Source organism: Entelurus aequoreus, linkage group LG13, assembly GCF_033978785.1.
Source record: "Entelurus aequoreus isolate RoL-2023_Sb linkage group LG13, RoL_Eaeq_v1.1, whole genome shotgun sequence".
In the NCBI taxonomy this organism is placed as follows: Eukaryota; Metazoa; Chordata; class Actinopteri; order Syngnathiformes; family Syngnathidae; genus Entelurus; species Entelurus aequoreus.
The window spans coordinates 35,363,262-35,386,398 of NC_084743.1; the positions used below are offsets into that span (position 1 = coordinate 35,363,262).

The window sequence follows — 23,137 nt, forward strand, 5'->3', positions numbered from 1 at the left end:
ACAGTTTTGGTTGCTATGTAGAGTGACGTTTTACATCCTTTTCAGCAGACCGCATTGCAAAATGATTAACCCCATCCCTCTCACCCGAGATCTACCCAGAAATGCACCCTATGAATCTAGGGAAAATATGAGTATGTAAAGCCTGAGATAAGGGTAAAAGGTCTACGTTCCGAAAAAGAGAGGTAGATAAAATTCATAGTCAGTTACCACATTACAGTGTTTGTGTTTTTCGGTTTCTGTTTCCAGAAACATCAGTCCTCAAAGTCCTCCTGACCACTGCCACTGAGTCTAAACCAGATTAGAATAAGATTTAGTAGGCCCAAATTACCCAACATAAATCAGATGTGTGTCAATTATTCAGTTGAGATATATTGTGTTTGAACTGATATCATTGCAGAAGCAGAGGTTTTTATACTGTATCTAAGGTTTGGAATATTGTTTTTGCTGCTCACTGCTCCCCTCACTTCCCAGGGGGTGGAACAAGGGGAGGGGTCAAATGCAGAGAGTAATTTCACCACACCTAGTGTGTGTGTGACTGTCAGTGGTACTTTAACTTTCACTTTAAATGTGTTCTGCATATTGTGTGAAAACGATATGAAATGTGTGAATGGTGTGGTCACAAAAGGCCGATGCTGTGCGAATTGTGTTTAATGTTTTGAAAATATGACTGGTTGGACAAACGCTTGTTAGCGACTGAATAAAACGGTAATAGAGTAACGCGGTACTAATGAATCCAAAACTCGACAGGGCGGTTGCTGGTTGTGCCATCTCCATCATTGGGGTCCCTGCGGGTGGGTTGGGTGGTTCCCATGGCCCCGCGGTGGGCGGTCCTGCGGCGGACGACTTGGGTGGGGTGGCCTGGGGCGGGCCGCGCCGTGCTTTCCGGGGGTGTGGGGTGGGCTTGTGGGGGCCCGGTTGCTGGTGGGGCGGGGGCAGTCTTCCTGTCCGGTTGCGGGGAGTCTCTGGGCTCCCCGGGAGGGGCGTCCCGCCTTTCTGCCAGCGTGGGGTGTGGTCTCTCGCTGGCTTGAGGTCTGGCTGTCCGCTGCTTCTCTCGTGCCCTGTCCTCTGCCGGGCGCGTCTGTCTGCGGCCTGCTGCTGGGTACCACACACACTGGGAGTCATATATATTGTACATACAAATACACATATACTCACATACACACCGTTATTCATACATGCATACATACATAGGTACCTACGCTCCCACATACATACACAAATACAGTACATACCTACATACTCCAAGTTCGTACATCCACACGCACATTCACGGTACAAACATACATACACACATACTGTACATATACAATCACTGTACAAACATACATATACACACACTGTACATATACATTCACTGTACAAACATACATATACACATACTGTACATATACATTCACTGTACAAACACACATATACACATACTGTACACATACATTCACTGTACAAACACATATATACACATACTGTACATATACAAGTACATATACATACTTACACTCATGCACATAATCACGTCTCATCAAACATATATTAACGTTGTTGCCCTAGGGGAAACTGGCTAACACATGGCACACTGACAAAGCTTAACCTATTTTTACTATAACAATCTACAAGGTTAATATAGGTTGCTTCTCTTTCTTCACCTCCATTTTTCAGTATTCATTTTTTATCTCTAGTTATCATTACGTTCATGTATTGTTGCATTTGTTGCATTGTTGATAATAGAGGTAAATTATTTGTATTGTTCATTATCAATAGCGCTATTTCTATTGGTATTTGTAATGCTCCATTTGTAGTGTAAAAATGCTCATAGTCATTTCTGTATTATTATTTTTTTTCGGTAACTGCTTCTTTGCTATCACTTTTACCATCATATTTGCACATATCGTATGTGCTGATGTTGTTCTATTGTTGTTGTTGTTGTTGTTATTGTTGTGTTTGCTGTTGTTGTTTTTGTCTCTCTGTCTAATCCCCCTCTTGTCCCCACAATTTCCCCCTCTGTCTTCCTTTTTTTCTCTTTCTATCCCCTCCTGCTCCGGCCCGGCTGCACCAAATGATAATATAAATACATTTAATAAATTCAAATACAAATAAGGCAACAAGAGAAGTATCCTACACTTCTCTTTTGTAAAGTAAATCTGAACAGCCGATATGGGCATCTACATCAACTATATGATTTGCCTGAGAAGCTGGACAGGACACAAAAAAATAAATAAAAATAAAATAAAAACTAATGAATCCAAAATAAAAAGGGTTCTATACTGCCTTTGAAAAATACCTGTACTTTTTTGTATCATCCCATGATGACGCGCCATGGTGACATTGCTGGTAATATGAGCCGTGGTGCATGTCACGAGTCAACACACAGCACTTGCAAGCGAAAAATGTGTGGAGAAAAAAGGTGCAAAACTAATGTATTTGGGCTTAAAAACTAACAACAAAGGTGGATCCATTTTTAAAACATAGCTAACTCACAGCTAACGTCCGTCCACAGTGTTTTAGCTACATCTAAATCATTAATCCTAGTCTCCATAGCGACAAATGAAGTACATTTCTTACAAGTACAATCCCTGCAGGACGAGGAATAGCTACAAATGCTTTACTACAGACCGTAGAACAGCTAACCGCTAAGAGCAAGCTAGCACCCCTGAATGTAAAGAACAGTGATGGTAATAACGGTGTTACTAACAGTGTTATTTATTTTTTTATTATTTTATTGTCCCAATCATTGCAACGCCGTTGCCGTTACTGAAAATGTGCAGTGGCTCATTACGACAGTTCGATTGAATGAAGCGCAAGGTGTGAGGTTTCGGCCACACATCAGCTGCCTGCAGAGAGTGCAGGTGTGGGGATGATGATCAGCTGGGTGGGCAGATCATGCCCTGCTCACGCGGTTTTACTGCACGCTCTGACTGACACACAACATGACCCGCGATAATTGCCACGAGCGGCAGCCAGGGAAATTCAAAGGTAGCGTTCTCAAACGGAAAGTACCGGCACTACTTATTGCTCATTTAAATGAAAGGCAAGAATGTTTATGTAATATGCACGCTATGTCCAGAGAAAAAGTGTTTTTCAACATTTGCCTCAAGCAATTGAAATGGCACCTCCAATCCACACATGCCAACATGACATGGCCAACATGGCTGCCAAAAAAGCCAACCCCAAGCTCAAATGCTGGCAGCCAGGGAGCAACTCTGGTAGAACAAACAACTCTTGATATTATATTTACATATATTAGGGCTGTCAAATTATTCTTTTTTTGATCTGATTCATTACATTTTGGAGTTTGGATAACCCAGGTGATTTCTCGCTTGTATTATTAAAATTAGCTTAAGAAAATACTCCAATATTTGTTCAAAAATGAAATGTTATTGTCAGAATGTATACCAGAAACATTTTTAAAATTGTACAAACCCCGTTTCCATATGAGTTGGGAAATTGTGTTGGATGTAAATATAAACGGAATACAATGATTTGCAAATCATTTTCAACCCATATTCAGTTGAATATGCTACAAAGACAACATATTCGATGTTCAAACTGATAAACTTTATTTTTTTTGCAAATAATCATTAACTTTAGAATTAGTTCGTTTCTGTTTTTTTGTCACGTGTGTTTTCAGCGCCTTGAGTTTTGTTTGTTTCCGTTGCCATGACGGCAGATTACATTCACCTGCCTCTGGTTAGTGTTCAGGACGCGCACCTGTTGCCCGGGCGCTAATCAGAGGGCTATTTAGTCTATGCGCTGGCCTCACTCGGTCTGGCTTCCTAGTTTGCTTGATGCAACAGTTGACGGCATTTGTTACTTATTTTGTATTCCTGCTAGTTTACTCGCTAGGCTATTTTTCTTGCTAGCTACCACGCTAGTCCCTTTGTTTTTGTCTTAAGTGCTATGAGCACGTTTTTGTTTGTTCCCTTATGATTTAATTCTTAATAAATCATTTTCCTACCTGCATGCTGTGTTCGAAGCCGTCTGCATTCCTGGGAGAACATCCACGCATCATCATGCGACCCCGTTGTGACAGTAGGAAGCCAGCAGATTACAATTCTCCCGTAACGGCTATCGAGGAGATGGATGAAGGTACGCTCATGGTGTTGCGAGCGATGGAAGCCGAGACGCTTCGCTATTCGACGGAGGAGAGGTCGAATCTCATGTGGGGAGCTGGAGGCTCTCTTATCCCCATCGACTCCATCTGGTCGGAAGACATCGCCGCAACACAGCCTTACCGGGCGCGCCGGCAAAGACGGAAGCCGGCCAGAAGGTCTTTCCCTCGCCGTCAGGATGCGCCGCTCCCGCAAGCTCCTCCCCCGGACCGAAGCAGGCTACAAGCAGCCCAAGCTCCCCTCCTCAGATGTTTGGCAACCCAATTGACCACTTCGCCAAACAGTTCTCCGATTGGGCTGTCAGTCACCTGGACAGCGGCAACAATGACGTCATTTTGTTGACGCCCCCTAATGACGCGCTCTCTGAAGACGCGCCCCCGTCCACTTCTGATGACGTCATTGATCAAGATTTTTTTTTTTCTATCCTCAGCTTCTTTTTGTCAGCCACCTCCTGAGGACTTTAATTCCAAAATAAAACATTATCAGGACATTTTTTTACAGACCCGCTCACCAGGTTTGTCAATGTCCTCCAGGACTCAATCTCCACCCCCAGTGACTATTGCACCGCCCAATGCACATATGTTTTCCCCCCGTGTTCCCACCCAGTCTCAAGTGGGGGGTAAGAATAGACATTTTAGAGGAGAGTATTCTGCCCTCCTCCTGACCTCCCTCCACCCACCCCTAAAGACGGTTCCAAACCGCAAGGAGCGCGTCTGGTATCCGCTTCTTGAGGGGGGGGCTAGTGCTGGGAGCTGTGCTAGTGGGGGGGCACAACTGCGCTCAGCCAAGCCGCAACCCCCGGCCCGGCCACCGCCACCAGTTTTTCGGCGTGCTAAGCCGCAACCCCCGTCCCGGCCACCACCACCAGTCCTTCGGCGTGCTAAGCCACAACCCCCTGCCCGGCCACCACCACCGGTTTTTCGGCGTGCTAAGCCGCAACTTTCTGCCCGGCCGCCACCACCGGTTTTTCGGCCTGCTAAGCCGCAACCGCCAGCTAGGCCACCTCCAGCTGCACCTCGGCTAGCATCTGCTCCAGTTCCTGCTCCTCGGCTAGCATCTGCTCCTGTTCCTGCACCTCGGCTGACACCTGTTCTTGCACCTCGGCTGACACGCCAAGCTTCGCCTCCTGTACCTGCACCATGCCAAGCTTCGCCTCCTGTACCAGCACCACGCCAAGTTCCACAACAGGTTCTTGTACCTGCACCACGGCAGGTTCCTGTACCGGCACCTCGGCTGGTTCCCACACCAGCACCGGCTCCAAGACTGGTTCCCACACCAGCACCGGCTCCAAGACTGGTTCCCACACCAGCACTGGCTCCAAGACTGGTTCCCACACCAGCACCGTCTCCAAGACTGGTGTCCACACCAGCATCGGCTCCAAGACTGGTTTCCATACCAGCACCGGCTCCAAGACTGGTTTCCATACCAGCACCGGCTCCAAGACTGGTTCCCACACCAGCACTGGCTCCAAGACTGGTTCCCACACCAGCACCGGCTCCAAGACTGGTTTCCACACAGCACCGTCTCCAAGACTGGTGTCCACACCAGCACCGGCTCCAAGACTGGTTTCCATACCAGCACCGGCTCCAAGACTGGTTTCCATACCAGCACTGGCTCCAAGACCAGCTCCTGTCCCTGCTCCGAGGCTAACATGAGTCCCTGCTCCAAGGCTAGCACCAGGACCTGCACCAGCTGCCGCGACGACGACGTCTCTTCCTGCTTCCACGGCGACGACGTCTCTTCCTGCTTCCACAGCGACGACGACATCTCGTGCTCCTGCTTCTACGGCGTCGTCGTCTCTGCGACCTCAAGCGGAAATCAGGGGCCCGCATGCGGCTCTCTCGGAGGTCAGTGAATGGACGCCAGTGGCGCAAAGAGCAGCGACACCCAAGACGTTGTGGTAGAACTCTCCGGCTGCTGAACTTCTGGCGCCACTCACGCCCACCTTCTCGGCGGCCACGAATGTGGCCTTTCCGTGGTTGCCTGCCTCGCCCGCGGCAGCGGCGTTCCATTCACCGCCGCCACCTGGCTCTTCCCCGGTGGATTCGGGGACACGTGGCCTGGCGACCCACCACCAAGTCCTCCCTCCGCCTTCCCTGGACTCTTGAACTATTTCTTGTTTTTTGGGTTCTAGTTTTTGTTTTCAAGGGACATCTGGAATCTGTCCTTAAAGGTGGGGGTACTGTTATGATCCGATGCCCGGATCATAGTTTGTTTATGTTTTCTTGTCACGTGTGTTTTCAGCACCTTGAGTTTTGTTTGTTTCCGTTGCCATGACGGCAGATTATATTCACCTGTCTCTGGTTAGTGTTCGGGACTCGCACCTGTTGCCCGGGCGCTAATCAGAGGGCTATTTAGTCTATGTGCTGGCCTCACTTGGTCTGGCTTCCTAGTTTGCTTGATGCAACAGTTGACGACATTTGTTACTTATTGTGTATTCCTGCTAGTTTACACGCTAGGCTATTCAAGGTTCAACTTTATTGTCCCCGCGGGGAAATTTGTCTTGGGCACAGTGCATCATTGCTTTCTTAACATACACAAAAACAACAGAACAAAAACACAAGCGCAGACACAACCACAACCAGACAACTAATATTTAAACATCAGAACATGGAGCTTGATAGACATAGGTGGCACTTTGATGTAGGCATAAAATCTACAGTATGGAGATAAAGATAAAGTGCCAGTGTGCATTGCACTAGAGCTCATAGATAAAGTGCTATGTGCTAAAGTGCTTAGTTCTAAAGTGCTATGTGCTAAAAAAAAAAAAAAGTGCTAACCTATGTATTAACATTCTATTGCACCTTGTTGGTCAGCTTAATGGAGGCTGGGACAAATGATAATTTAAGGCGGTTCGATTTGCATAGTGGGACCCGGAGTCTTCTCCCTGATGGTAGGGTTCTATATTCAGGGAAGAGTGGGTGTTGTGAGTTGGAAATAATTTTCTTAGCTTTTTTCCTAACTGCCTGCTCATAGATGCTCTGTATAGGCTCATATTCTTTCCTCCCTACGATTTTCATTGCCGTTCTATGCATGCCGGCCAGTTTGCTTTTTAGCTTAATGGTTAGGTTGCCAAACCATGAGGTGATCCCGTATCTAATGATGCTCTCTACAATGGCACGGTAGAAAATCATCATGATGTGGGTGCTTACGCCGTACAATCTTAATCTTCGCAAAAAAATATAGCCTCTGTTGCAGTCTATTGCACAGTTTGTCAATATGTGTCTTCCAGCAGAGAAGATTATCAATATGAATCCCTAAATATTTATATGAGGATACCTGGGTGATTTCCTGATTTTTGATGACCACTGGCTCATGGTCAGTCACTTTCCTCGGATCCAAAACCATTTCCTGTGTCTTGGTCACATTTAAAATAAGATGGTTGGTATCACACCACCTAATAAATAGGTCTATCTCGTCTTAGTACACAGAGGGGTCCGTATCCTTGTGTAGAAGGCTTAGGAGCACGGTATCGTCCGCAAATTTCACCATATAATTGTTAGGGTGCACAGTCCTACAGTCATTGGTGTACAATGTAAACAGTGTTGGTGATACAACGCAACCCTGTGGGACGCCTGTGTTGCAGTGTTTGGTGTCTGACAGTGTTCTGTTGACCTTCACTTGCTGTGTTCTGTTTGTTAAAAAAGAGTGGAACCATTTGATCAAGGTGGAGTTTACACCCATGTCTTTGAGCTTCTCCAAGAGTATGTGAATTTGCACTGTATTAAAAGCTGAGCTGAAATCAACAAATAAAATTCTAGCATAAGCTTTTGTGTTCTCAAGGTGCTTGGAGATAAAGTGCAAGGTGCAAAGGAATGCATCATCAGTACTGCATTCCTGCTTGTACGCAAACTGGTACACATCTAACTTTGGCTTGACATCCTTCATGAGCAGTGACACAACAAATTTTTCAAAACATTTCATAACAATCGAAGTGAGAGCTACGGGACGAAAGTCGTTGTTTACTGTGACACCGGGCTTTTTAGGCACTGGAGTTATAATTGACTTCTTCCACAGAGCTGGAACAGTGTGAGTGTTAAGTGACTGTTGGAATATTGGACACCATGCTGTAGTTAGTTCCTCTGCACAGCTTTTGAGCAAAAAAGCTGGGAGACCGTCAGGGCCTGCGGCCTTGCCCGTACGTACTCTACTAAAGAGACGGCGGATGCTGGTCGGGTCGACTTCCAGGCAGAAGGTGTCATCAGTGTCTGGCAGGGACTGCAAAACACTGTCACACTCCTGAGAGAAGTTTTGATGGTCGAATCTCAAATAAAAGTCATTTAGCTCATTTGATTTTTGCTGCTCATCCAGGGTGATGATTTGTTTCTTTGCAGGGTTCATATTAGTGACTGATTTCATTGTGTCCCAAAGTTTTTTTGTATTTGACATTTGGACACGATGTTCCATTGTTTGCCTATGTTGTTCTTTTGCATTAGTGAGAAGTTGTTTGAGTTATTTTTGGACAACTGACAGTCCTGCTCTGTCTTTACTTCTAAAGGCCTGCTTTTTCCTATTTATGCAGTCTTTTATTTATTTTGTTACATAGGGTTTGTTATTGGGATATACTACAATGTTTTTCTTGGGTACCATATTGCCAATACAAAACTCAATGTAGTCCGTTACAGTTACTGTAGCCTCATCTAGTCCTAGTGCATGGAACAGGGACCAGTCTGTGCACATGAAACACCCCTTCAGTGTCTCAATAGCATCGTCTGACCACACATTTATTGTCTTATGCTCAGGTTTAATTGATTTAAAAACAGATTTATATGTGGGTATTAGATGTATGGTGTTGTGATCCGAGTTGGAAAGGGGGGGCTTTGGTTTTGCTGAATATCCCCCCTTTATATTGCCATAGCATTTATCTAGAATCTTGTCATTTCTTGTGTAACATTTTACAAATTGTTCAAAGCCCGGCAAGGCAGTCTCCAGTTTACAATGGTTAAAGTCACCCAAAAAGAAAACAGGAGCTCCGGGTGTGCGCTGCCGCTGTTCATGTGCGCACTCTGCTATGCTCGCAGCAGCTCTGCTTGCATTGCCGCTGGGTGGGACATAAACAGCGGCTATGATGATGTTGCCAAACTCCCTAGGCAGGTAGTAAGGTCTCATTGATAAACACAGCAGTTCTACGTCGGGGCTGCATATGGTTTTTTTTCACATTGAGCTGTTTACACCACTTGTCACTCACGTACACGCCGACTCCGCCCCCTTTTCTCTTCCCGGAAGCGTCAGAGCGGTCAGCTCGTACGAGTGAGAATCCATCTAGGTCAAGCAGAGAATCCGGGACGCCTTGGTGAAGCCACGTCTCGGTGAACACCATGATGTTGGTTTCCCGGTATTCAAAGCAGCTCTTTGGGTTGACCCGAAGCTCATCCAGCTTTGGTGCCAGCGATCGCACGTTGCTGAGTATTATTGACGGCAGCGGGGGTCTGTTGATTCGCCGACGGAGGCGTTCTCGGACACCTCCCCGTCTGCCTCGCTTGCGTTGTGGCCGTGTGCCGGTGTGTGTCGCTCGGATGACTGCCGGTAGATGTTCCGGTGGTGTGGATTGGCTTTGTGTGGGTCGGAGGGACAGTAAGGCTTCTCTGTAGTAGACGCGACATCCATGTTCCCATTGCACGTTCGTTGCAAGACAAAAAATTACGCGTTCGCTGATAAAAAAAAGAGGATCAGCAGTACGATATAAAAACTTGCTTCCATTGTTAGGGCTCGTGCTACAAACAATTGGTAGTTCAGACGGCCGAGTTCTTTGTATGTCGAATGTCAATTTATGCCGTGATCAGTTTCACGTAAAGTCACAAGCACCAAAGCATGTTTTTAAAAACGAATAAACAAAACGAACATGATGGTACGAACACTTAAAAAACACACTTAAAAAACACATAAAAGCAACAAGCACAAGCCCTGGTCGCTGCAGTGCTAGCTCCCACGCTAGTCCCTTTGTTTTTGTCTTAAGTGCTATGAGCACGTTTTTGTTTGTTCCCTTATGATTTAATTCTTAATAAATAATTTTCCTACCTGCACGCTGTGTCCGAAGCCGTCTGCATTCCTGGGAGAACATCCACGCATCATCATGCGACCCCGTCGTCAAAAACACGTGACAAAGAAGTTGGGAAAGGTGGCAATAAATACTGATAAAGTTGAGGAATGCTCATCAAACACTTATTTGGAACTTCCCACAGGTGAACAGGCAAATTGGGAACAGGTGGGTGCCATGATTGGGTATAAAAAGTAGATTCCATGAAATGCTCGGTCATTCACAAACAAGGATGGGGCGAGGGTCACCACTTTGTCAACAAATGCGTGAGCAAATTGTTGAACAGTTTAAGAAAAACCTTTCTCAACCAGCTATTGCAAGGAATTTAGGGATTTCACCATCTACGGTCCGTAATATCATCAAAGGGTTCAGAGAATCTGGAGAAATCACTGCATGTAAGCAGCTAAGCCCGTGACCTTCGATCCCTCAGGCTGTACTGCATCAACAAGCGACATCAGTGTGTAAAGGATATCACCACATGGGCTCTGGAACACTTCAGAAACCCACTGTAGGTAACTACAGTTGGTCGTTACTTCTGTAAGTGCAAGTTAAAACTCTCCTATGCAAGGCGAACACCGTTTATCAACAACACCCAGAAATGCCGTCGGCTTCGCTGGGCCTGAGCTCATCTAAGATGGACTGATACAAAGTTGAAAAGTGTTCTGTGGTCTGACGAGTCCACATTTCAAATTGTTTTTGGAAACTGTGGACGTCGTGTCCTCCGGACCAAAGAGGAAAATAACATCCCGGATTGTTATAGGCGCAAAGTTGAAAAGCCAGCATCTGTGATGGTATGGGGGTGTATTAGTGGCCAAGACATGGGTAACTTACACATCTGTGAAGGCGCCATTCATGCTGAAAGGTACATAGAGGTTTTGGAGCAACATATGTTGCCATCCAAGCAACGTTACCATGGACGCCCCTGCTTATTTCAGCAAGACAATGCCAAGCCACGTGTTACATCAACGTGGCTTCATAGTAAAAGAGTGCGGGTACTAGACTGGCCTGCCTGTAGTCCAGACCTGTCTCCCATTGAAAATGTGCGGCACAATATGAAGCCTAAAATACCACAACGACTGTACATCAAGCAAGAATGGGAAATAATTCCACCTGAGAAGCTTAAAAAATGTGTCTCCTCAGTTCCCAAACGTTTACTGAGTGTTGTTAAAAGGAAAGGCCATGTAACACAGTGGTGAACATGCCCTTTCCCAACTACTTTGGCACGTGTTGCAGCCATGAAATTCTAAGTTAATTATTATTTGAAAAAAAAAAATAAAGTTTATGAGTTTGAACATCAAATATCTTGTTTTTGTAGTGCATTCCATAGAATATGGGTTGAAAAGGATTTGCAAATCATTGTATTCCGTTTATATTTACATCAAACACAATTTCCCATCTCATATGGAAACGGGGTTTGTACTTGAATGCATGTTATGTTAAAACTTGGTAACAATTTTATCAAAAGTTCTTTCAGGCTGTATTTTAGTATACAGTTGCAGAGAATTGCAATACTTCTATCCATTCATTTTCTGCCGCTTGTCCCGTTCGGGGTCGCGGGGGGCGCTGGAGCCTATCTCAGCTGCATTCGGGCGGAAGGCGGGGTACACCCTGGACAAGTCGCCAACTCATCACAGGGCCAACACAGATAGACAACATTCACAATCACATTCACACACTAGGGATCATTTAGTGTTGCCAATCAACCTATCGCCAGGTGCATGTCTTTGGAGGTGGGAGGAAGCCGGAGTACCCGGAGGGAACCCACACAGTCACGGGGAGAACATGCAAACTCCACACAGAAAGATCCCAAGCCCAGGATCGAACCCAGGACCTTCGTATTGTGAGGCACACGAACTAACCCCTGTACCACTGTGCTGCCCAATTGCAATACTTAAAGGTCACATGTTCCTACAGTCGTGGTCAAAAGTTTACATACACTTGTAAAGAACATAATGTCATGGTTGTCTTGAGTTTCCAATATTTTCTACAACTCTCATTTTTTTTTGTGATAGAGTGATTGGAGCACATACTTGTTGGTCACAAAAAACATTCATGAAGTTTGGTTCTTTTATGAATTTATTATGAGTCTACTGAAAATGTGACCAAATCTGCTGGGTCAAAAGTATACATACAGCAATGTAAATATTTGGTTACATGTCCCTTGGCACGTTGCACTGCAATAAGGCGCTTTTTGGTAGCCATCCACAAGCTTCTGGCAAGCTTCTGGTTGAATTTTTGACCACTCCTCTTGGCAAAATTGGTACAGTTCAGCTAAATGTGTTTTTTTTTTTACATGGACTTGTTTTTTCAGTATTGTCCACACGTTTAAGTCAGGACTTTGGGAAGGCCATTCTAAAACCTTAATTCTAGCCTGATTTAGCCATTCCTTTACCACTTTTGACGTGTGTTTGAGGTCATTGTCCTGTTGGAACACCCAACTGTGCCCAAGATACAACCTCTGGGCTGATGATTTTAGGTTGTCCTGAAGAATTTGGAGATAATCCTTGTTTTTCCATGTCCCATTTACTCTCTGTAAGGCACCAGTTCCATTGGCAGCCAAACAGGCCCAGAGCATAATACTACCACCACCATGCATGACGGTACGAGTGGTGTTCCTGGGATGTAAGGCCTCACCTTTTCATTTCCGAACATATTGCTGGGTATTGTGGCCAAACAGCTCAATTTCTGTTTCATCAGACCACAGAAATTTCCTCCAGAAGGTCTTATCTTTGTCCATGTGATGTCAGATGAAACAAAAATTGAGCTGTTTGGCGACAATACCCAGCAATATGTTTGGAGGAGAAAAGGTGAGGCCTTTAATCCCAGGAATACCATGCCAACCATCAATCATGGTGGTTGTACTATTATGCTTAGGGCCTGTTTTGCTGCCAATGGAACTGGTGCTTTACAGAAAGTAAATGGGACAATGAAAAAGGAGGATTACTTCCAAATTCTTCAGGACAACCTAAAATCATCCGTCCGGAGGTTGGGTCTTGGGCGCAGTTGGGTGTTCCAACAGGACAATGACCCCAAACACACGTCAAAACTGGTAAAGGAATGGCTAAATCAGGCCTTCCCAAAGTCCTGACTTAAACGTGTGGACAATGCTGAAGAAACAAGTCCATGTCAGAAAACCAACACATTTAGCTGAACTGCACCAATTTTGTCAAGAGGAGTGGTCAAAAATTCAACCAGAAGCTTGTGGATGGCTACCAAAAGCGCTTTATTGCAGTGAAACTTGCCAAGGGATATGTAACCAAATGTTAACATTGCTGTATGTATACTTTTGACCCAGCAGATTTGGTCACATTTTCAGTAGACTCATAATAAATTCATAAAAGAACCAAACTTCATGAATGTTTTTTGTGACCAACAAGTATGTGCTCCAATCACTCGATCACAAAAAAATAGGAGTTGTAGAAATGATTGGAAACTCAAGACAGCCATGACATTATGTTCTTTACAAGTGTATGTAAACTTTTGACCACGACTGTATGTGTCTTTTTACCTAAGTTTGCATTTTTGGTACCATATTCAAAATTAAAGAACTACACTATACATCCGGTTTAACTACATTTACAAAATAAAACTGTCTTACACTATGATATAATTTGTCAAAAGGGATGGGCACCGGATCCGGTACTTTTTTGGCACCGACCGAAACCAGCTGCTATCGATTCATGTAAGATCCAGCGGTGCCATGTTTCGGTGCCTGGGTTGCGTGTGACGTCACGTCTGTTTGAATTAGCACTTGCAGTGACGAGTACTTGAAAACAGGCGATTTCGAAGCGGACATGCTCTTAGTAATTTTGCGACCCATCAATGTTTCATGACAACAACCCAACCATGCCAAATATAAAACACTGTAAAGTGTGGCTCGTCTTTTCCAAATGCGATGCTGATGCTGATGCAGATTACGCTCGTTTCTTTTGTGAGGCCAAAATCAATACTTACAATCTGAGGAAGCACCTGGTTAAACACAGGATTTTTCTCATGGCTGAAGAGTGCAGATCGTTAGATGTATGGCTGCAACTCCTGCATTTGACACCTTTAGCGACTTAGCTGCAACCAACAAAAAATGGTGTTAACATTTGGTGACGATAACAGAGACATCATCATCCTCTATGTCTGCTCCAGGTATAAAGTCTACTGTATAAGACTATGTCAGCTTTGCATTTTAACTATCAATAGTTATCATAATCAGCCTGGTTCCTTGTACTGTACTTTGTAATGTTAATGTAAAGTTTTTGCCTAACTCTCATTTGTAGTTTCATACTGTTGAAAAAAAAATTGTTCTTTATTTTTCTCCAACCTCTTTTGCTCATTTGTTTTTAAGTTAATTGCCTTCATGAACCCCCATCAAATATTTTCCAGATGGAAAAAGAAAGCAGTACATGAATCCAGGTTTTATTTTGTGCAATACTAAGAAAATAACTGCACTGTTGTAGTTAAGTGTTTTTATGTTGAAGAAATGTGCAAAACAATTGCAAACATGTTATTATACAAATAATTGGATATTGTTTTGATATATTTGATGATCGATCGATAAAGAGAAATAGATAAGTTACATTTAAACACTTTAAGATTTCATTATTACACAAATAAAAACATTTTACCACATGAACACACACAAAAGTACCAAAAATTGGCAGCATTGAGTACCGGTATCGATGCCCAGTTACCAAGAGTACCGTATTGATTTAAATGTGAAAGGTACCCATCCGTATTTGTCAGAGATGTTTTGTAATATTATTCTGTGATATTTGCATGTAAAAGAATGATAGTACATCAGTTGAGGAATATGTGTAAATTATTTTATAACATGTTTTGGTGGAGTCCTCAATTACAGAATGATAAGCAGGCTGAATATAATAGGGAAGGTTCAAACATTGCCATGCAGAAATATGAAGACCATTAACTTATACAACATGTTATGTACAGAATATCAGAAGCCTTTATTCAAACCGAAATATCACAGATTACAGCTGGGATAGGTTCCAGCGCCCCACCGTCCCCACCGTGGCTCTGAAAGGGACAAGTGATAGAAAATAGATGGATGGCTATTACCAAAGATCTTTGACTATCAAATCATAATCATAACAATCCACATTTTGTGTTATATATGCGTGAAACTGTTCTTTAAACATGGAAGTGTAGCTCCTACTCTGAATGCAAGTGCTCCTAAAGCAGGACTACAAATTCTGTATTTATACAACACACAAAATTTGGCCAGACGCCAACACACAGTAGGCATTTTTCTATTTATTATTGTCATTCAATCGTGTTTGTCCTTTTTGTGTTGAGCTGTCTAAAAAAGCGTAAAGTTTCAAATACATTTCATTAAAGCAAATTAATTTTCTGTTCATAGTGTTAAAACTTCAAAATGATCTGTCTAGGGTACACTTATTACTGATGAATAATTATGTATATCTGCGATTAAACGTGAATAATTTTGTGTAACTATGAACAAAATGCAATTAATCACGATTACATTTTTAATCGTTTGACAGCCCTAATATATATATATATATATATATATATATATATATATATATATATATATATATATATATATATATATATATATATATATATATATATATATATATATATATATATATATACTGTATATATGTGTGTGCGTGCGTGAGTGTGTGTTTGTGGGAACATATTTGTAAAAACAGATTCCTTGGAATACCCCTCTAGAAATCAACTGGATTAAATGTGGCACACATGAGCTCTTTATTCTATCACAAGTCACGTATGATTAAGTTGCATATACAAAAAACTGAGCAAAAAGGTAGCATTTACAGGAGAAGCAACAGAAGCCAAAGTAAGGTGTGACCTTCCAGCTGGATCATATCTGAGATTGCAGAGTGACGCGAGGAAGGGAGTCAAATTATCTTATCAGTAAATATTTGAGGTTCCCTAGAAAGCTTGGTCATATCAGAGAAAACAACTATGGGCATTTAGCTTCAATCAAGCCAGTCAACCTTGAAGGTTTACACAAAAATCAAAAGCCAACTTGAATTACGAGGGAGGAAGATGTCCCAAAAAATGGCCTAGATCTAATCAATCTGCACCAGTTACGTCATTTGGATCCTGACTTTGACTGATCCTCGCTGAGTAGGGGTGTCTCGATGCAATACTTAAGATGCAATACTAACATTTTGGCCATGAGTAATGGTCGAGGCTGATATTGATCTGATACTATATCAGCAGGAATCATACATACTTTCATTATTTAGTAGTGTGGAACATAAGAAAAGGTTTGATAAAGTGAAATGTGTTAAACAAACAAAAAATCACTAAACTTTTTAATATCAATCGTCTGTAATGGACTTGTGCTGTCTTTAAATTGAAGTGGAGTGGTAATTGGTTTTGGCGACACCCGGTGATCACAATAATTAATACATTGGAGTTCATCACGCAATGGACAAGATGTTTGTTATACGTTTGTTACCGGATATTTCTTCTCTTCTAAGACATACCAAACAGTCCAGTTGCGATTAATTGATTGCTCTGAGATGACAATGACCTGGATGAATGAGAACATTCATAGACATACTGGATTCTCTCTAACACACTTCTGCCTTGGAGACTTTGTATATGTACATAATTTGCAACTATAATTATGTGATACTTGTCTATATTGACAAATGGGCTGTTTTAGACTGCAATATTGATCAATAGAGGACACTTATTACCTATGTCTAGGCTGTGTGCAATTGTGTGCATAGTTGTTGTGCATCTGCTAGCTCCTAGTAGCTCATAGCCTACCATGATAACATTTTGTATATGACTTGACTAAACTACAAGAAAAAAATACCAATCTTGTGTGCTTATTGGAAGACATTTAAATGTTAACTGACTGTCCAGGTTTTCACAAGTAAATGCGCTATCCGACTGCTTCTATCGCAGTTTATATTGGAGAGTTTAGCTGTAAGCTGATAAAATCTGATACATGTTTTTTTTTTATTATTATATCGGACTGATCAAATGATCAGATCAGATCAAGACACCCCTAGTCTTCAGCGGAGGCTATGAGGTCAGTCAGGGGCCTCTTCGTTGCGTCCTCTCGGGAGGCAGCTGAAAGCACCACAGGCCTACTTCAGGCGCCGGATGTTCACAAATAATCTTAGACCCGATGTGGGGGGAAAAAAAGGAAACCTCAACATGCCCATTGTTAATGGTAATGGTCTGCAGGGGTGATGGCCAGCAACTGTCTTGCCCAGCTGATGAGGGCCCTGAGGCAATCCTCCTCCTCTGCGAGAAGCTTATATGCCTTGGCGATGATGTCCATGTGCATGGAGAAGAGCACCATGTCTTTAAAGCAGCACACATTTGTTAAATTGGACACAACAGTCGGCTCGGAGATTGGAGTCACTCTCCATTACATCCAGTTGACTACAATGTTAAAAAGGTGCACCTCTAGTGTGCTCTTAGATCAGTGGTTCTTAACCTTTTTGGAGGTACCGAACCCCACCAGTTTCATATGCGCATTCACCGAACCCTTCTTTAGTGAAAAATAAAATGTTTTTTTTTTTTCTAATTCAAGACAGAGTTATATCTTTTTTTTACTGGTGCACAAAATGAACCGTGCATGAACATCACCTTTTTCAAAGAACAAAGCCAACACAGTGCATGAACTCACAACAAATTACACACCTGCAAATCAGATGGAAAATTAGAAGGAACATAGTTTGGGGGTATCCATAATACGTCGATAGGGAGAAGTTTTTATTTACACGATCAGTCGGGTGCGTCTTGACCTCCGCGGTGGAGGCTCCGCCGAACCCCTGAGGCCGACTCACCGAACCCCTAAGGTTCGATCGAACCCAGGTTAAGAACCACTGTCTTAGATGGTGAAAATGGCTCCAGCATTTCGCACATGGCCCACACCTTGCACCTTGCGTTGAAGTACAGGTTTTTGAGAATATTTATGCACGGATTCCATTGTTGGAATTCAGTCTTAAGTTCTGTAAAAAAAAAAATATGGTGCAATTGACAGCTGGATAGCAACTGGCGTGTCTTGCCAACCTGTCTGCTCCTTGATGGTCCAGTAAGATGCCCGAAGGTACCCAGCTTTCGTTGATCCTGTCGGCAATGTGGTCGAGCCAAGTAGCTTAATCGTGAGTAGACTGTGTGTGGTCCACCCCCAGCTGAGCACTGTGGTAAATGTGGCATTCAAAGGTGACTCTCCAGCACCCACTAACCATGATATGGGCGATGGTCATGATGTAGTGCTGGTGTTGCTGTACCAGTTGTTTCGGTGAATCTGAGGACGATGAAACCAGGTACCCTGGATCTTCAGCATGCAGTCACCATTGTTGGTGACATCATATTAGAACGGTCTGATGCTGTGTTCTCCACGATAGTGGTAATGTGGCATAGCCTGCTGTGCATAGGTCAGGGAGATGAACAGGGAGCTGAAGGACTGCTGAAAGACAGCGTTGCTAACTCTGCCCCAACCCTCAAAGTTTTCTGATCCGACCTTAGAACTGGCAATGGCAAAGTTTTTTTTTTGGATGTGTGGCAGAAAGTTATCAAGAAAAGTCATATTGCCCTGACTGTTTTTTTTTTAACTTACAACTCTTCTCACTTTTGTCAGCAATCACTGATGCTTGACTAATGGCAGTTGAACAGAAATGTCAAAGTACTTTTATTAAGAGATAGAATTAACTGCTGGTGAGGGAACTATAAAGCGAGCAGGAAGAGTTTATCCTTCTCCCCTCATCTTTTGCCCTTTTATTCTCTGAGGCTCAGACCAGTGATCTGTAGATTGGGCCTGCATAGTTTGAAATGATCCCTCCCAGGGGTTCCTCAAAATGCCTGTGTGTGTTTGGGCAAGCTTGAAAGCGTGCTGATAGTATTGAAAGTGCTATGACAAGGGGACTGACGCAAACAGTTTCTGAGCTTTATCTCAAGATCGGCACCTGGAAACTTTGGCTCATGTCTGCTACTATTCTGCAAAAGCAGGCGCAGGCGCAAAAACATGTTAGGAATGACTGTCAATAGGTTAGTTGCTTGGCGGATTACAGGTACAAAGACCACCAGGGCTGGTCTGTCGCAGAAACACTTGTTTATGGCCACAACTACCAGGGGCGGACCACATGATCATGGCTTTGGTAAAGATTTGAAGATGGTTTTCTTTCATTTCTATCTGTCAGTTATGTAAAACAATGTCATTAAAGTTTATAAAAGGCCTAAACAGACCTAAATAGACACCACTGGTTTGAATGCTTGATGAGAAACATTATTGATGAAACCAAAGACATGACCATGTACATTTTGTGGGCTTTCTGATCTTGGAGTGCATCATTTACTGTGCTTATTGGATATTACCGACTGGCACGTGTGAGGAATACTGGATACAATGATGGGTGGATGGGAGTGTTTACAGCCATGGCCGTAATTACCATTGACAGTGTTAGAAGCAGATCAGAATCATATCCATATTTAAGTGTTACTTCTTTCTAAACTCCTATAGTCATATAAAGAATAGTTAGTATTCTTCCTTCTTTTGAGTCTCATAGTAAGGTGTTGGCCTTCTAGATTGGAATGTGTCAGAGTAGAGATAACTCGGAGTAGTCTAAACAAAGGGAGTGGGGGCGGGGGACAGAGGGAAGATCACGGGACTTCCGGGGGTTTGAGGGGAGACCGAGCTAGACCGATCTGGACCGGGCTGGGGAACGCTGGTGTGCTGGATTGGTCTCAGTTTGTCTTTTAAGCTTGGAGAATAAACCACAAAATACCAACTGCTGCCTGTTGATTGAATATAAACATCAGCTTATTGCCATAAAAAGAATCTGGGAGAGACTAGCAATTTGAATTCCCCATTGGAGGAATGCTGGTCAACGCAACAACAGCAAGTTAATTTCCTCTGTATTTTTTTAAGTGAGAAAAACAAGATGCTATGAATCACTGCAAATGTATTTTGTGTTGAACATCAGCATTCGGTAGTTCATCCTCTCTCAATGTACGATCTTTGGTCATACACAGCCCGCTACAGCTCCAGACAACATAACGCAATGAAGTCCACGTTTACTTTAAACATAATTCAATCCGAAATGTGCTGTCAACATAACGTTAACATTAAATTATTCTGACGAAACCAATGTTGGTTTCACCTGAATGAGATTGATGTGAAATGTTGTTGGTATAACACCGTTGTCATGTCAGTCGTGTTCTTTTCACGCAGATCAAGCCCGCCCCGCCCTAAACGCTGAACATGCACAGTGTATAGGGCTTTGCGATCTGTGGGGGGGACCCGTTTTACGTAAATAAGCTTTTGTCCAATTATTGAATGACAAGACGCTTCATATAAAATGTTACCCAAACGTATTCCTGACCATGTCATGCTCTGTCAATGATTACAGTATGGGGATTAATTTCCCTCCACCGACTTGCGGTGGGTTTCGTGGCCCCCGTCATTTGTACTTGTTTTGCAAAGCATAGGGTCTTGAGTTCAAAACCATGTCGTAATTGAAATTGTAGTAAAGCTTTTAATTTGTTGTTTTAATGATGTTAAAATTGTTTAATACGCTAAACTTCAGCGTATTAATAAAACACGGGCCGTTATACAATCATGCTGATTGTGAAAAATGTTAGATAGTATATACTGGCAAGGATTACCTCAATAAAAGCTTTTGTTATTCTGGAAATTCATTGTGATGCTCAAGGTAATAATATTTATATGGTGCTGGGATACCCATAAGTTCAGCCTTTCAAAGCTCCTCTTGACCTCGGTATTTGCCAAATCCTAGTTACATACAGCTCTGTTTACAGTACTGGCAAGATGGAACTGGTTTACCATCACATTTAGATTTGTTCATCTTGATATGCTAAGACTTTTTGAAAACGGAAAAAACCTAAATAGGGGGTTTCATGTGTTCAAAAAAGCTAGTTTCAGTCAAATTGACTCAATTATTAGGGTTTTTTTCGGTCATGGAAACATACTGAGTCTGCGTGTATATGAGGCGGTGATGTTAGCTTTAAGGTAAAGTAAGTGCCCTTTGAAGATTTAATAATAATAAAAAAGTAATAATAAAAGGTAACTGCACTTTTTTGGAATTTTGCCTATCGTTCACAGTCATTATGAAAGACACAATGACGGATGTATTTTTTTAATGCATTCTAACTTGTAAATAACCGTAATGAAAAGTCCGCTCACAGCAGAGCCAATGGGAGGTCCTACCCATAAAACCCAATAAAACACATCCAAAAAGCGGCAACTATACTCCATTTACATTTCATGACTTGAATATTAACCAAGTATTAGTGATACTGTTATTATAAGCACTAACGCAGACAAACTATTTATAGCAGCGCCGTGATCACGAGCTTGCATATGTGTGCCAATGTTGACATGATCGACTGGTGAGGTGTTTCCTCATCTCCTTGCTTGTCAAACTTTATTCTAGATCATAAATCATGCCTCTCACCTGGATAGTAAAATAATGAGGACGTAGTCCGACAAGTTGCTAGACTTTGACAGCCAATTTAGACGAGAACAACAAGAAAAGAAGCTTGGTTCTATTCCCTTCTTCTTCGCAAGGATTATGAGACATTCTTCATTTAAATAGGAATATATGAACATCCTACTGTCGGCATCCTAATGACAGCAGATCTTACACGGTAAGTGGTGTTGTATTAAGTTTGTTGGCTCTCAAAAAGTGCATTGAGTAATACTCAGTGATGTTGTTTTTAAAAAAAAAGCGACCGTTGAGATGCGTTTTTGAAATTAATGCGCAGTTTATGCTTAAAATGATCAAAATACGTAAATATTAAATATTATTATAAATGTACCCAATACTACATCACATGTACATATACACACAGTGTGTATATAAAACCCTAATGAAGGTGTTTGGTTGTTTTTTAAGAGCTTTATTGGCAGAATAGAGCGGCTCCCGTAGGCAGAGGTGGGTAGAGTCAGGGGCGCCGAAAAGGGGGGGTAAAGGAGACGGATTCTAGGGGCCCATGATGATGATGAAATTATAATACAGGGGGCCCTGAAAAGATTATTTTCATGGGGCCCAAAATCCCTAGCGGCGCCCCTGGGTAGAGTAGCCAGAAATTGTACTCAAGTAAGAGTACTGTTACTTTAGAGATTTATTACTCAAGTAAAAGTAAGGAGTAGTCAGCCAAATATTTACTTGAGTAAAAGTAAAAAGTATGTTGTGAAAAAACTACTCAAGTACTGAGTAACTGATGAGCAACCTGTTCGTTTAATGATGACGGCAACAAATAATGCACAAAAACATAAAAATAGCAATGAGCAAATTCAGAGCCAGGAATATCTCTAAAGCAACTAAAATTTAGACTTAGACTTAGACTTTGACTTCCTTTTTATTGTCATTCAAATTTGAACTTTACAGTACAGATAAGAACGACATTTCGTTGCAGGATAAAAAAGCAATAAGGTGCATATATAAATAAATAAATAGGTTACTGCACAGATAAATATATTGCACTTTTTTGTATGCATCCGCGTTTATGGATGTATGTTATATTGTCTTTATATTCCAGCGAGTTAATCCATTTTGGGGGGAGTTGAGGGGATAATTATGATGCGTTCAAGAGAAAATATTAATATATATTAAATAATATTAAATTAACATTAAAAAAATTCAGGCAAATTGAGCCACAATAACTTAACAGCACCATAGGCTCAGTAAGCAGAGATTACAAAGGAAAATAACAAGTTAGCCTTTACGCAAACCATAAACTGATAGGTGTGGGCTGCATCTAGGAACACACTGATTGGTGTTTCTATGCATGTGTGAGTGTGTGTGTGTGTGTGTGTGTGTGCGACTGTGCGTGAGTGCGTGTGTGTGTGTGTCTATGAGTCTGCAGTACGTTAATAAATGTCCCCACACGATGTACATTTGACAGTGATTCATAGCAGGGAAGCTAACATCAGCCTACGGTGACAGCCAAAATATCTACTAACGTTACTTACCGCAATGTGCTTTGTTGAGTTCATGTAAGC

The 23,137-nt window shown here is 42.5% G+C and overlaps 1 long non-coding RNA gene across 1 annotated transcript; it reads right to left on the reverse strand.

Annotated features, from left to right (window-relative positions):
* Positions 1 to 979: 979 nt before the first annotated feature.
* On the reverse strand, positions 980 to 23,137 carry LOC133663843 (uncharacterized). The gene is made up of 3 exons (XR_009828421.1): positions 23,108 to 23,137; positions 14,098 to 14,205; positions 980 to 1,095 (listed from the first exon to the last, which is right to left on the reverse strand). It is a non-coding gene; the product is annotated as an uncharacterized LOC133663843 (long non-coding RNA).